The sequence below is a fragment of the Gekko japonicus genome, unplaced genomic scaffold, assembly GCF_001447785.1.
Source record: "Gekko japonicus isolate JY-2015 unplaced genomic scaffold, Gekko_japonicus_V1.1 scaffold413, whole genome shotgun sequence".
NCBI lineage: Eukaryota > Metazoa > Chordata > Lepidosauria > Squamata > Gekkonidae > Gekko > Gekko japonicus.
Window position 1 is genome coordinate 498,304 of NW_015161416.1, and position 15,449 is coordinate 513,752.

Genomic DNA, 15,449 nt, shown 5'->3' on the forward strand with positions numbered 1-15,449 from the left:
TGCTCAGAACAACACAGTCTCCATATGAGCAAAACAATCCAGGAACACAAATAGAGAGGCCACCACTTTCGTGGAAGGTGGCAGGAGTTGACTTAACAGATGACTGCTTCTTAAATGGACAGTTCTATGTGGCCTGCTCCAGAGTTAGCTCACCAAGCAGCCTGGTGATCCTAGCACCTGAGGGCAGAACCACCAATGCAGTCTAGAGAGAGGTCCTTCAGTAGAGAGAGAAAAAGGATGTATGTCTCACTTCATTTCTTACACTACAATCTTCTCCACTAGAATTCCTACAACAAATGCCACATTTCAAATTTCACATCATCAGTATTATAACTGGATTTACGGAATTTAAATACCGTAGTGAAGCACAGGTAGCAGGCTAGTGTCTATATAAGGATTGCTCCCATTAAATCTGCCCTGGCTCTCTCACTACCTGACTACCCCTGCAACTGCTCTGCAGGATCATCTCCCCTTCCCCTCATTGTACAGTCTCTCTTGCATACCTTGGATCAGGTAGTATCATCTACCTGAACTTCCTTCCTTCCCTCCTCTTGAGCTATTCCCTGTCCTCAACTAATCCACTCTGTGTTTGTGTGTGTGTGTTCCTGGGAGGGAAAAAGTGGTTTATAGTGGTTTTGTGCAGTTTCATGTGCTTTCTTTGTAGCCCAGCTGTGATTGTTAGTGAATACACTTTATTTAGTCTGAAACATTTGGCATGTGTTGTATCTTTCTTTTGGTCTTTGCTCTGGAATAAAATTTAACAACTCTGGTATACACAGATAAAAGATCCTTTGCTTATCCTTCTGGAAACCTAGCAATAAGCTAACCCCCCCCCCCCAGTCCAGTTTGGGTAACACAATGGACACTGAGCAGCGTGCTGAGGCAGGCTTCCCCCTTTGCCTTCTGCTCCACCCTCCACTCACATACTCCTTCCTATCTTTCACTGATCTGTCTGCACACATCACTGACCCACTCACTCACCAGCTTTCATATTCTCCCCTAAATGTGTGTGGCTGGGACTATTGTCAAGCAACATGTGCAGCCAGGAGCATGGCTGGCAAGAGGGCTCTCAAGCAAGCAGGGGAGGCAAGTAGATGGGTGTTTATGTGTGTGTGGCAGTACAGTTTTCGATCAGGGCCAATGTGCACATCTAGGCAGCCCTGTTTTCTGTCTGATTACTGTGGTCCTAGTTCAGAAAAAATAGTCATGTTTAAATGTCATTAAAATCAATAATTTGGGTTAGTTGTAACCAAGTCCCATTGATTTAATTGTAATTCAAGAAGTAAAAAACATTCTACTAAAATTTGGTTGAAAGTTCTATTTGAATAGACTTTAACTAGTCATTACTGGTATCATATCTAGATGTTCCCTCTTGGGAATGAGTACATAAAATGTGTTAAGGGTGTAGTTTTTGACAGCTAGTGCCCAAACTCAGTTTCAGTGGAAGGTTGTGCATTCGTTAATCATAATAATCTTTCTAGTTCTCACATGGTTTACTGAAGCAACGCAAAATGTCATTTGATGCCCTGGTGACATGAGGCACACAATGGAGTCATTTTTCTGATGGGGCATGTTTCTCACACTGGAATGCCCTCAAATGACTATCCGTAAGCTGATAGTAGCAGTCATTCTACGACAGGGAGAGCATTTTAGGGCTGACTGTCCACCTACACCCATCTTGTGGTTTCCTGGTAGGGCACAAAAGAAACATGCCCAAGTTGTGGTCTCACTATGAAATAGTTGCAGCTGTAGCTTCCTTTTCTCTGAGTGCACTTCCATTTTGAATGCCTACTTTATGGCCACTGTGTGATACAGAGGGTTGGACTGGATGGGCCTTTGGCCTGATCCAACATTGCCGTCTCTTGTGTTCTTATGTTCTTACTCTTACTTTATAACTGTGTTCTTCTGATTCCACATTATGTTAATATCCCAATGTAAGAAGGATTCTTATATAAGTTTTCATTATAAAAATCTTGTTTTTTCTTGATACGCATGTAAGATCCCATCTAATCACATTTCTCAATCCTTTCAGCCTTGCCGATGCAAGATGCTTTTCACACAGGCCTAGATAAATAACAAAAAATTAAAACTACCGCCCTGCATTTATTTCTAAATAACTGACTGGCTTGTTTGTTCACTGTTTATTTTAACAATTGGCTGCATGGAGCTGTGGAAACGACAGGTCTCTGTGTGTGTGTATGGGGAGTGAACTAGGACTTCTATTGCACTGTGTAAGAATGCACAAGTGCAAAATTCTGCTGATTGCACTGTACTGTTTGAATATGCAGGAAGTAACTTGTGAAACAAACTCAAGCTGCTCATGAACAACTGAACTGCCAAATAAAAAACTGGCTTCCTGATTGTGACAGAACAGCAGAACACGACCTGAACTGGCAAGTGCCCAAGCACCCCTAGTAAAGATTTTCTTTGAATACACCATCACTTATTATGTTGGCATGACCAAAAATGTTATAAAAGTCTACCAACTTGCAGAAATGGAAAATGACACCACCACCCTGACCCGCATCTGTGCTGCTCTGTTCCTGGAAAAGTATAAGTGTAGAATATCAGTCATAAGTAGGCCTGTAACCTATTTTTATCCCCTGGCAGAGACTCTGTGCTTTCATCTGTATGATACAGAAGAAATTTGGCACGTGTGGCTTTTCCCATTATTGTCTTGCCTCTATGTTGGAATCAGTTGCACCTGCTGAATCGATGCCTGTCACACATTGTTAAAAATGTACAGCTTCTGCCATAAGTGATTGGGTTTTGGAGTAATCTCATAGGATACCCTCATCATTGTGAGGGTTCCACCTTTGTAACCTGAATGCTTTTAACTTTAACAAGCAATAGATTTTAGTGAGGCCTATGACTTTGAGATAGGGCTGCCAAGTGGGGGCGGGTGGCAGGTAAACCCCCGCTTTGGAGGCCCAATTTCTGTTGCCGCGTAATCGGGCCCCGGGGGGAACTCCGCCCCGTGAAGCGCAGCGTGGCTGCGTCACCAGAGGTGACGCAACCACGTCAATCACGTTGAGGGGCGTGGCATGGATCGTCGGAGGGAAAACTCTATGGTTTTCCCTCCGACGATCCGGGCCACGTGGTTGACGTCGCGCGTCACTTCTGGTGATGTGCTGGTGGCGCACGCGCATAGCGCGCACACGCACACATCCGAGGACGGCTCCTGGAGCCCAGCGAGGCTCCCCCGCCGGTGAGTTTTTTTGACTTGGCAACCCTACTTCGAGATGGAGGTGGGGCAAGAGGGAGGCATTAGTCTTTGTTGCAGCAATAAACATGCCTGACTGACTAGCAAAGTAGTAGCGTAATGACTAGTTTTCTATGAATGTCAGACCTTCAGTAAAGGCCCTTTTGAGATCTGGGTCACAGGTCAAAATCTGGATTGTGGTCATTGGCTGCCACAGATTCTTATGAATGTAACAGAAAGCCCCATAGTGCAGCATGGTTATTAAATACAGGGAGCTCTGCATTTAAAAAGGAAAAACTGATTCTATCCACATCCTTCACTGAAAGTAAGCTAAATTTTACATGACCTATATACCTTGGATTTGGGATTAAGTAAAAAAAAAATTCCCCCTGGCAATCAGTTGTGACCTCTTATTGAGAGACTGGGTGTGGTGGGGAGTATAGATACCAGCAGGGACAATATTTCTCTGTGTTTCTAGGATATCACAGAAATTGAACTATGAATAAGGGCTTCTTATGCTGATATGCCTGCTCTGTTAACTATGCAAATTCAGCAAACATCTTCTGTAGAACATGAAACCAGTGTTGCATCTTCCTCTTTTTTCTCTTGAAACAAGGAAGAACTTGACTTTTTGAATATTTGATACTTAGCCTTCCAGAGTCCTCCTTCCAACTAACCTTTCTTCTGCCACATTTCTTTGGTCTTCTTCAGTATGATCCTTTTCACTTTTTCCTCAGAATTTGATAATAAGGAGGGCGAGATTATTAATATGTAAGTCTGGTTCTGTGGACAGTTAAAATGTATGAGACTAACAGAATGACACCGTTCTAAGGACATAAAAGCTAATGTGTTTGTGTAGTTTGTGTAACGGGTTTGGTGTAGTGGTCAAGTGTGTGGACTCTAATCTGGGAGAACGGGGTTTGATTCCCCACTCCTCCACTTGCACCTGGCTGGATAACCTTGGGCAAGCTGTAGTTCTGATAAGAGCTGTTCTTGAAAAAGAGCAGTTTCTGTCAAGAGCTCTCTCAGCCCCACCTATCTCACAGGGTGTCTGTTGTGGGGAGGGGAAGGGAAAGGAGTTTGTAAGCCGCTCTGAGACACCTTTGGGTAGTGAAGGGCGGGGTATAAATCAGGCCCATAGCTACATTGGAACATTTTGGGGGCCGCCCCCCCGACTTACTGTCAAGGCCCCCTGACTTCCTATTTACCCCAGCTGGATTTGCACTAGGGGCCACAGGCCATTGAGGGTCCGAAGCAGCTCCCACACTCCTTTGCCAAGAAAGCACCAGGTTAGCTCTGGCTCCAACAGCACGTCCCTTGAGCCCCCGGCCCTGCGAAGACCGGTGCCCTTGAGCGCCTCCCCTGCCAGAGGGGCTGGCTCCTGCTGTGGGGGGGGGAGCAATCCCTTGTCAGTCTCCGAGGAGGAAAGGAAGCCGGGCCCGGCTGTGAGGCGAGCGGGGAGTTGTGCTAGCTATGGGTCTCAGGGGGCTGTTGTAGATACAGCCTCATCTCACTTTCCGGCTTTGTGTTGAGTTTTCCCTGCAGGACCTTCTTGAAATGGTACGGGGGGGGGGACAGGTTGGAAGACGCTGGCAGAGGAAGCCCCATCATGGGCCAAGGGGGACACTTTCTTCTGAGGGGCTGTCTGCGGACTGACGATGAGAGCCGCGGTGCCGGCAAGGGCACGAAGTGGAGATGACGTTTCCCTGGCCTGTGCCGGCAGGGGCACCTCTATGTTCAGGCTGCAGACAGGGTGGAGGAGAGAACCCCCCAAGCCCAGTGGCCCCGGTGCTTTCAAGAGGGACTCGTTGCCCCCTTCTGCGGCTCCTTACTTCAGTGGAGGGGGCGGTGGTTATGGCAGGGGGAAGGAAAGGTGAGAAGTGCTTTAGTCCCACTGGATCCTGGCATGCCCTTCTCTCCAGCCAGCACGCAGGAAGACCAGTTGGGGCAGGGGCCAGCCAGCCAGCCTACGTAATTTTTTAAAATTTAACTTTAGCGCTCCCCAACTTTTTAAAAGGCCCCCCACACTGAAAAATCCTGGCTACAGGGCTGGTATAAATCCAATCTCCTCCTCTTCTTCTTCTTCTTCGAAAGGTATTTCTCTGCTTAGGATGATACTGGAAAGCATACAGCTGCAGTGGAAGCCCTCTAAACTGAATCCCAAAGGCGCTGTGCTAAGCATTGTTTATTTCATTAGGGAGGTATTATCGTAATAATTTACCAAGTGACTTTTGTTAACTCCTTGAGTGTCTAATGTGGTCATTATGGATGTCATCTTTCTGCTGGAGACGTGTTCATTTTTATGAAGTTTTTTATTTATTAAAACGAACAACAAATATTTCCTTTCTTCCCTATGTACTACTATGCCATTCTGCATTATTAGTGAATAGCTCAAGTTAGGTTGCAATCATATGCACGATTAGACCTGACATAGGAGCGAATGCAAAGCAGATTTAAAGGGAGCGAGCAGACAACATCTGGGAAGCATCCTGCAGCCATTAGCAACCTGTTCTGCTCCGCCGCAGAAGCGGAGCTAAAAGACACCAGGGGAAATCTGGTAGTAAGTGGGTTGTGACGGGCCACGGACGGACTTTCCCCTGTCTGATCGCACCAGTGCGCTCTCATGCCGTCGAGCACTCTCATGCCATTGGGATGGTCTGATCAGGCCATCCTGACTCCGCGCTATTGTTTTCCCCGCTTCTCAGTATGCATATCATCACAAACTCCATAGGGAGCCCTCAGTGCGAAGGTGCAATTCATCAATTACTCATTTAAGTGCATGGGAAACAAACGGCAAAAAAAGAGAGCGACTCACCCGCAGTTCCTGCAGAGGAAATAGCCTCACTCCCCCCCCCCCGCTTTATCTGGCACGTGTGACTGCAACCTTAGAAAGAAAGAAAAAAAACAATTGGATCAGCCCAGGGGTCCATCTAGTCCAACAGATGTGTTTGGAAAGCCCACAAATAGAGAATGAAGGCAACACTGACCCTATTTTATGGCAATTTTACATTACAGCTTTTAAAATGGCCCATAACAGGATGTATCTGAAATTTGGTCTTGAGCAAAAATTGAGTATGCATCTCATTCTCTGGGCATGTCTAGGATAAAAGCCTGGATTTCTGAAGCATTTTTGTGGGATTTTCCACCTAAGTTAGCTGGTAATTGACATGGTTTTGATCCAAAGAAAGCCAGTTTTGTCCAATCCCATTGACATTAACAGGAGTCACTTGCACCTATCTTATCCTTTTGAAATCAATGGAGCAAGCACCACTGCCTTTCTTGGGACTGTGGAAAGACACATTTGTTAGATATTTTGATAAGACTAAGGCTGCGGTCACACTGGAGGCTTGGTGTGATCTGGAGGTGCCTCTATTTGCAGTGGTTTAAATTGTTGCAGGAAAGGGTGACCAGACAGCACACCCTGGCCTCACAGTGTGCTCGCCCCATGGTCAACCAGATTACTGCTGTGGGGCAACCACGGAGCGGGTGGTTGGATGGCTTCTTTTTTTACTTTGTCTTTTGCATATGTGCATAACCACTTATTTGAAGCACCGCTCTAGTTTTGACAGCTGGAGGAGCCTACCTCCCCCTCTGAAAAAAACTCATATTTTCAATTAACCCCTTCCCCACCCTGTGTACTGCAAATCTGTAGGAAGAGGAACCGGCATGAAAAAAGACAAAGGAGGCTTCTCAGCCTGCCCTTCCCTCCCCCCCCTTCTCACCTCAGAGGACAGCTATAAGCTTGCTGGTGTGCATGAAGATGCGGTTATGCGCACATCACTAACTGACTTTTTAAAAAGGAGCAAAAATGGAACAGAGTGATCAGGCTTCCCAACAGGTGTTAGCTGGATTGCCTCAAATTGTTGAAGATCTTTGGGGAAATATGATTTTACACGAGGCAATAGGCAAATAAGGGAGCAATCACCTATGTATACAGGGGTCCCACTCCTTCCAGACGCACCAGAAATAGACTCAAAGGCTGGCTTCAGTATAAAATGGTTTCGTTTACTGAAGATATTTCTCAAGCGTACAATAATTCAAACATACTCACAATTACACAGATCTAAGAAAATTAGTGAGAAGAGGATAGCACATTCGTATTAGCAGGATAATTGTTGAGGGGCAATATTTTACCTGTCCTCAGTAGGATGAAGCGATCCTTAGGAAAAATAAGGGAGACTATGGGGTAATAGGGTCATGTCTTGAACCGTCAGATACACGTGGAGACTCTGGCTGCGCAACCGAGAGTCATGGAGTTAGGATGGGTATAGGAGAGAGAGAGAGCAAGAGAGCGAGCATGGCGGGTTGCCCTCTTTTATGAGGTGGCGGGGGGTGGGTGGGCTAGGCTGGCCACATCCCCTGGTACACCTCCTATTAGTCTGTCCCCAAAAACATACTGATTGGACCTGGGTTCAAAAGGGAAGGCTTTAAGGGGGGTGGTCAATATTCAGATCTAATAATCCTGGGCAGGACAGTGGCACCTGGAGGGAGGATGACTCATGCGGCCAGAATCATTGTCATGGACATTCCTTGATTGTCTTATGGTGGTTGTTTCAGCTAGGTGAAACTGGGTGGGGGAAGGGAATGTTGCCTGCATGCAAGGACGGAAACTCTGCATGGAGTTTGAATCCTTTGTTTCAGGTCTTCTGCCTTGGCATGGCATCTGCCTGGCTTTCAGTGCTTCATGTGGTTAGGGAGCTGTTCCATCTTACAGAAGGTAAGAGGGTAGGTAACCTCTGAAACCATATGCACATCATCTCACAGGAAGGCTTCCTTCTTCTGTGTGTGTGTGTCCATAATAGAGCTAATAAGCGTCTTGCAGGGCAACACAGGGGAGTTCAGACATCCGAAAATGCAGGGTGAAAGTGCTGATATTGTAAACACTGGACTTTCTCCGGTGCCTGATTACTCTGCTTCCAAAGCGGGGCAGAGCGGGGTAGTAATGACTAGGGCATGGAAGGCAGATGTTACTGTCTAATCATGCTCTTTAAATCCACAAAAGAACCACTACGATATCTGCGCAAACTGCTCATGTGGCTGCAGCCTAAGACTGGTCTTGACCAAAGTATGGAAAAAAATGTGAATTGCCCCATAGATTCTAGTACTCTATTGTCCTTATCCTAATTTCTGACAGTTTAGTAACCCACCCATCTTGTTTGTGTGACTCACTAGTGGTCCTTATCTGCAGCTTGGTAAGGACTGGGTTATCTGATGCATTTGCCATTTTAGAGTAACTGTAGGTATGACTATCTACATTTCAAGCATAAGCTTTGGTAGTGATTCATGCAGGGTATCTCAAGTGCTCATTTCAGCATGAAAATCTTATCCTCCAGAATTATGCAATTTTGGACTTTGTTTATTGTTATTATTGCTATAGATATATCTTTTCTTTTAGGCCCCATGCTGTGGTCTCTGCCCATGACTTTGTTCTGCATTGACTTGCAGGAAGTTTATTATACTACATCAGCAAAAAGCTGGGTTACCACCTCTCTCAAGGATCTAGATATTCTCTACCGTGTTCTATAGAAGTCTTCCCACCCCATCACCCCTTTATATGAGAGGACTGATTATGTATCAGGGAGCTTTGTTCCCCAATGTGTTTTCAGATTTCAGCATCAAAGAAAAGTGTCACTGCATGATCATTACAGGAAAAATAACTGCAATCATGTGAACCTATCATGTCCCCATCAATAACCTAGATGTGCATTTCTGCATAAAATTCACAGGTGATTGATGTATCTTTCACTTCTTCATACAGAATTCATTTTGCAAATGGATCCTGATGATTTCATTTACCACCCTTCACATAACAATGCACTGAAAACATGGAAGAGAGTCTACTCTTTAACAGCACATCTGCTCTATATGGATGAAAGATGGCCATATTAAGAAGGCTGTTTTGGACACTGGGCTTTTCAACACGCTCGATTCACTCCTGATTTTCTTGGCAGTTGATCCACAAGCCTTGGAATCGGTTTGGCATGGTTCTTTCATATATCAGCCCTTCCCCTGCATTTTCACAGTTGTGGAATCAGTTTATTTTCTTCTGCATGAGCCAGCTTGGTGTAGTGGTTAGCAGCACGGACTCCACAACTCCTCCACATGCAGCTGCTGGTGTGACCTTGGGTCAGTCATAAGTTCTTTCAGAACTGTTCTCTCAAAGGCAGTTCTCAGCCCCACCTACCTCACAGGGGAGGAAAAGGGAAAGGAGATTGTAAGCCACTCTGAGACTCCTTCAGGTAGTGAAGGGCAGGGTATAAATCCAGTCTCCTCCTCCTCCTCGTCCTTCTTTTTCTATAACAATTTTTTTCAAAGGAGGGCTCTGTAGTCATTGGTGGCATCACTGGTCACATCATAGCACACTCACCCCTTTTTAGTTTTTGTGTATGCTTATACTGATATATAAATATCATGGCTGAATTAAAAGAAAGATTGAAAATAACCACATGCTTAGGGGTGAAAACAAAGAGTTGGTGGGCTCCACTGACACACATAATGTTGCGGGGAAAGTTAGTAGTCCTGGGGAGGGCTCTTGGGGGGCATCAATATGAGTCCCCCTTCATGCCTGCCTATTTCAGCACAGGGAAACCTGAAAGAGGAGCAGCTCTGCTATCAATCTGTGTATATGGAATACTATGTCCCTTTCAAACCATGCCACTTTTTCTGGCACCAGAAGTACACCCTCCCCCAGGCTTTTGTGTTGTTGTTTTTAATGGCTCTAACATATCATTATAGTGTTATAACGATAGGTTTAGAAAATTCTTTAAATTTCCAGCTTTCATTAAAAAAAAGGATTAACAGAGCACTCCTAAGGACACTTTCCTGGGATTAAGCCTTATTGAATAGACCGTAGTAGAATTCAGAGTAGACCCGCTTAGGATTGTTCTCTAAGGGTCTAACTCCTTCCCTTGTGGAGCTACAAGGAAAGAGCCTTAACTCCTCAAGGGAAGAGAGTAGAGACTAACTTTAAAAATAATTAAAGCTGAAAATTCATAGACCCTGGTAAACCTAAAGGTTTTTGTTTGTTTTTTTGCATGCTTATATAAAGGTTGCATTAAAAAATAATGAAACCCCTTGTCTTTAGGGTGGTGGGGGGAGGAGAGGGAGTAGTTTTATGATGACAACAATCCAATCATTGAAAAAACGAGTTGATATTTGTGGTATGATAAAGTTAAGGTTAATGTGGATTTTAAAAATCATTATATAAAATGTGCCATCCTGATAATATAGAATAAATATAAACTTAGGTTTTGTCTGAAAACACCTTTGTGGCTTTCTACACAGGAAGCATTTTACAGACGAGAAATGATAACTAAGCATAAGTGGTTAACATATTGTGACGTATTAGACTTCTCTCAAGGGGGAATTAAAATGAAACCAAGAGAAGATTTGATAACAGAAGGATATAATTGTCAATGGTTTTTAATGTACAATTATAAGAACACTTTAAAGCAGATAAAATATCATATGGTTTTGAAGAATCTAAGACTGAATTTGAATCAGAACTATGTACAAATAATGAACATGTTATTGCCAAAATATATAAACTTTTGTTGAAATTTGAAACAGAAAAAGCATGTGTGAAAGAGTCTATGATACAATGGGCTAAAAACTTTGGACATAATTTTTTTGACACAAATACACTCTTTAATTGAGAAGATTCTAAAGACTAATGTTCAAGTGAAACCAGACATTTTCCTTTTGGGACTAATGGATAGACAGCTAGGAAAAAAATCATGGAACTTTGTTTTTATACATGACAACAGCAGTGATACTAATATGCATAAAAATGGAAAAGTTCAACATTACCCACTACAGAGTAATGGTTGGTGAAGATGATGGAACTTGCAGAGATGGCTAAACTTACTTCCTTAATTAGAGAAAAGACATTATTTACATTTATCATTAACTGGGAACCTTTATAGACTTTTTGAAGGAAACGGGGGAAATGGACTGAGATGTGGATTTGAGGCTTAAGGGTGACAAAAAGATTAGAGGTTAGAAAAACAAAGAAACTTATTTCTTTGGTACTAAGAGAGTGTTGAGTTTGTAATTTTGCCTGTAGTTGTTATGAATCAGAAGCCACTTTATATTTTTATTTTTTCCTCTATTATTTCCCCCCTCTATTCTTCTTGCTTTACTTTTTAGTTCTGTATCTCTTTTCTTTTCTCTTAATATTTTCTGGTTGTTTTTTAATCTCTTTGTTTTAAAATCTCCTTAATAAAATTCATTGGGGAAAACGACCATGATGTGTTGATCCACTGCCTTGCTGACGTGGGGATATGGGGGCTCGCCTTTGCAGTGGCTGGCCTCCTTTCTTCGAGGTCGAGGACAGAGGGTGCTGCCTCAGGGAGAATTGTCTCAGCAACACCTACTAGAATGTGGTGTGCTGCAGAGGGCGATTCTTTCCCCAATGTTATTTAGTATCTATATGTGCCTCCTGGCCCAGATTATCCGGAGGTATGGGCTGGGTTGTCACCAGTATGCAGATGACACCCAGCTCTATCTACTGAGGGATGGCCACCTGGACTCTCTCCCAGAAAATCTGGTCAGGGCATTACAAGCCATGGCTGGATGACTACAACAAAGCAGACTGAATCCATTGAAGATGGAGGACCTGCACCTGGGTTGCGGGGATTGGGAATCAGGCTTCCAACCTTGGATGAAGCACCATTGGAGCCGATGTTGAGGGTGAAGAGTCTGGGCGTGTTCCTGGATGCCTTGCTGACTATGGAGGCCCAGGTTACCGCCACTGCTAGGTCTGTCTTTTTCCATCTGAGGCAGATCAGGCAGTTGGTCCCATATCTCAGGCCCCATGATCTAGCTGCAGTGACCCATGCAATAGTCACCTCCAGGCTGGATTATTGCAACTCTCTCTATGTGGGGATATTCTTGACCCTGCTCCAGAAACTGCAGCTGGTATAGAACGCTGCAGCATGGCTGCTGACTTTGTCATCTATGCCAACAGACCAAAAACCACTGTGGTAAAATCAACAATGACACATTTAATAATTCTACGAGCATCAATTTGTGAAGCTATTAATCTTACAATATGGTAAAAGAATTCAGGCATAGGCAAAGCAAAATCCAACATAATCATATCCTCGATGAGCACACTGGTTTTTACACTCATTTCACCGGTGTGCTCATCGAGGATATGATTATGTTGTAAGATTAACTGCTTTGCTTTCCAGTAACTGTCTGTCTGTCTGAAACACCTATATCACTGGATCTAGGCTGAGACTTTCTAAGTACAGATTACTGAGCTTGAATTTCATGCCTGGGACAAAATTAATACCAACAATTTATCTGTAAGCACCAAGAGGAGGAGGAGGAGGAGATTGGATTTATATCCCGCCCTTCACTTGGAGTCTCAGAGCGGTTTACAAACTCCTTTACCTTCCCCTCCCCACAACAGACACCCTGTGAGGTAGGTGAGGCTGAGAGAGCTCTTTCAAGAACTGCCCTTTCAAGGACAGTTCTGACAGAACTATGGCTTGCCCAAGGTCATCCAGCAGCTGCAAGTGGAGGAGTGGGGAATCAAACCCAGTTCTCTCAGATTAGAGTCCGTGCACTTAACCACTACACCAAACTGGAGAAATAAATACAAGCCAACATGGATTTTTAAATACAAATAACGTCAGGCCATTCAAAATGCTAAAGGTTTGATTGGGAGGATCCCTTGGGTGGCGGTAAAATCCCAGAGAACTTCATCACAACTGGTTAGGCAAATACAAAGAGGTAGAGATAAGTTCTGCCTCAAACTCTCTGTAAAATAGGAAGGAAACTGGGAGCATCTGAATCAGCTGAATAAGACTGAGCATTTATTCCTCCCCCTTTTGCAGGCAAATTAAGGGCTGAGCTTGGTTAATACTATGAGCTTTTTTTTGGCACAAGTTGAAGGGCAAGAAGCTCTTTGATCTTGGCTAGTGGCCTGCGGCCTGGGGCAAGCAATGTCACAGGAAGCATTGCCAGCTCAGAGCATCCTTGTGGTTCATTGTATTAAATTTGGATTGGGGCCTATATTTTTCCTTCTTCCTTGTGTATTTTACTTGTAACTGGCTTTGAGTCCCAATGTGGAAGATAAGTGGGATTACAATGTTTAAATAAATATAACAAGTGCTATGTAAGATAATGATGTTTTATAAATACATAAATAATTATGGGTCATAGAAATGGGACAACATAGGCCCTTTTAAAAACAAGTTCACATTCAACGTACACAAGAATCCTTTGATTTTGCTCCCAGCTTTAATCTGTTAACATATTGTATATACAGTGAGTTCAGTATGATAGATGGACAGCCAATGCTTCCTGTAAATTGTAGAGTCTTGTGAACAAAAATTCTACTTTGTGGGCTACTGGTATTAAAGTTGTGAGTGAGTGATTTGGCTACTGCATAAATTAAGTTTGCTCTGTTGTCATTCTTCCTAAGCTAAATGTGTGAGCCAGAGGCTAAAAAACTGTGAGCTAGCTCACACTAACTCAGCTAAGAGGGAACACTGGATGGAGCAAAATGAAATGGATTTCATGTTATGAGGGAGCCAGGAAGGCGTAGTGGATAAGGCCGGTTTGATTCCCATCCTTCCTCCTCCACATTAAGCCTGCTGGGTGACCCTGGGCCAGTCACTGTTCTCTCAGAACACTTTCAGCCCCACCTACTTCACAAGGTGACTGTTGTAGGGAGGTGAAGGGAAGGCGAATTATAAGCTGCTTTGAGACTCCTTAGGATAGAGAAAAAAAGGTAAAGGTTCCCTTGCTCGAAAGCCAGTCGAGTCCGACTCTAGGGTTGCGGTGCTCATCTCTGTTGCAAAGCCGAAGAGCCAGCGCTGTCCGAAGACATTTCCATGCTCATGTAGCCGGCATGACTAAACACCAAGGCGTACCAAACACTGTTACCTTCCCAACGAAGTGGTACCTATTTATCGACTTGCAATTTCTTGCTTTCGAACTTCTAGGTTGGCAGGAGCTGGAACTAGAGACGGGAGCTCACTCCGTCATGCGGCAACTCGGGTCTCGAACTGCTGAACTACTGACCTTCCACAGCCTGCAGTTCAGCGTCTTAACCACTTGAGCCACCCCAGCTCCTAGGATAGAGAAAAGCTGGGTATAAAAACCAACTTCTCCTCGTCGTCTTCGTTGTAACAAAAGGCTCATAGGGTAATTGACTTGCACTTCCTTCCAGCTTGTATACATAATAAGTGCTGGATTTAATTTGTATAGTGCAACACTCAACTCTTCTGTAAATTAGATCATATGTGCACTTTTATTCAACTTGGAACATTCAACAGTTAGTTTAGTCATAAAATAGTCATGTTTTATATCATCCATAGGGTTTCCTGATGTGGTTAGAATATATATTACACAAGCAAAACCTTCCTATTTTCCTTGCATACATAGATGACCAAGAATATGCTCAGAAAAAGGGAAGACTCCTTAATAAGAAATATGACTGCTCACTTATGTTAAGGCTTTCAGTGTCATGTTGATGCAGGAGAAATGTTTAGTTCCTTTTTTAAAAGGAGAAGAGAGGCAGTAATGATGTCATGTTTGTTCAAGTGACAATGACCCAGATGTGGAAAAACCACTCAAGCAAATGGCACTTTGATGCTTGGACGGCAGTATGTCTGTGTGCAGGGTGAGGGATGTATGTTAGTGGCTGTGGAGTAGTAGTAGTAGGAGCAATGGCCGTCAAGGAGATATTCAGTACTGCTTTGCAAAACCAGTAGCCTTGAGTGTATTATTATTATTATTATTATTATTATTATTATTATTATTATTATTATTATTATTCCATCCTCCCCACCAGGGCAGGCTCAGGGCAGGTTACAACATTCATAAAGCATAAATACAGTTAAAAACATAATCAGCATATAAATAATATTTTGATTCACGATTGTCAATTGGCTTGAGCAATTCTTAACACCTGACCAGATGTTGTTTAGGGTAATATCAAGATGGCCTGTATGCATGGGGTGCCTATGAGTACCTGGCACCCTCCCCAAACAGCCACGCCTCCCCTTTTCCCCTGCTCTGTGAAGTTCCCACCCAGCTTGCTGGGGAGGGGAAGAACATCTCAGCCTGCACTTGGATTGCTGTTGGTGCAATTGTAATGCCTGAGCTGCTTTGGGTGTCAAATTCAGGCCTTCTTTGCCATGCATTTTCCCACTCTCTGTCTTCAGTTTCTGTTTTGTTTCATTCAGCTGGGAATTGGGGGGGGGAGTATGCAAGCATGTGTGTGTGTTGC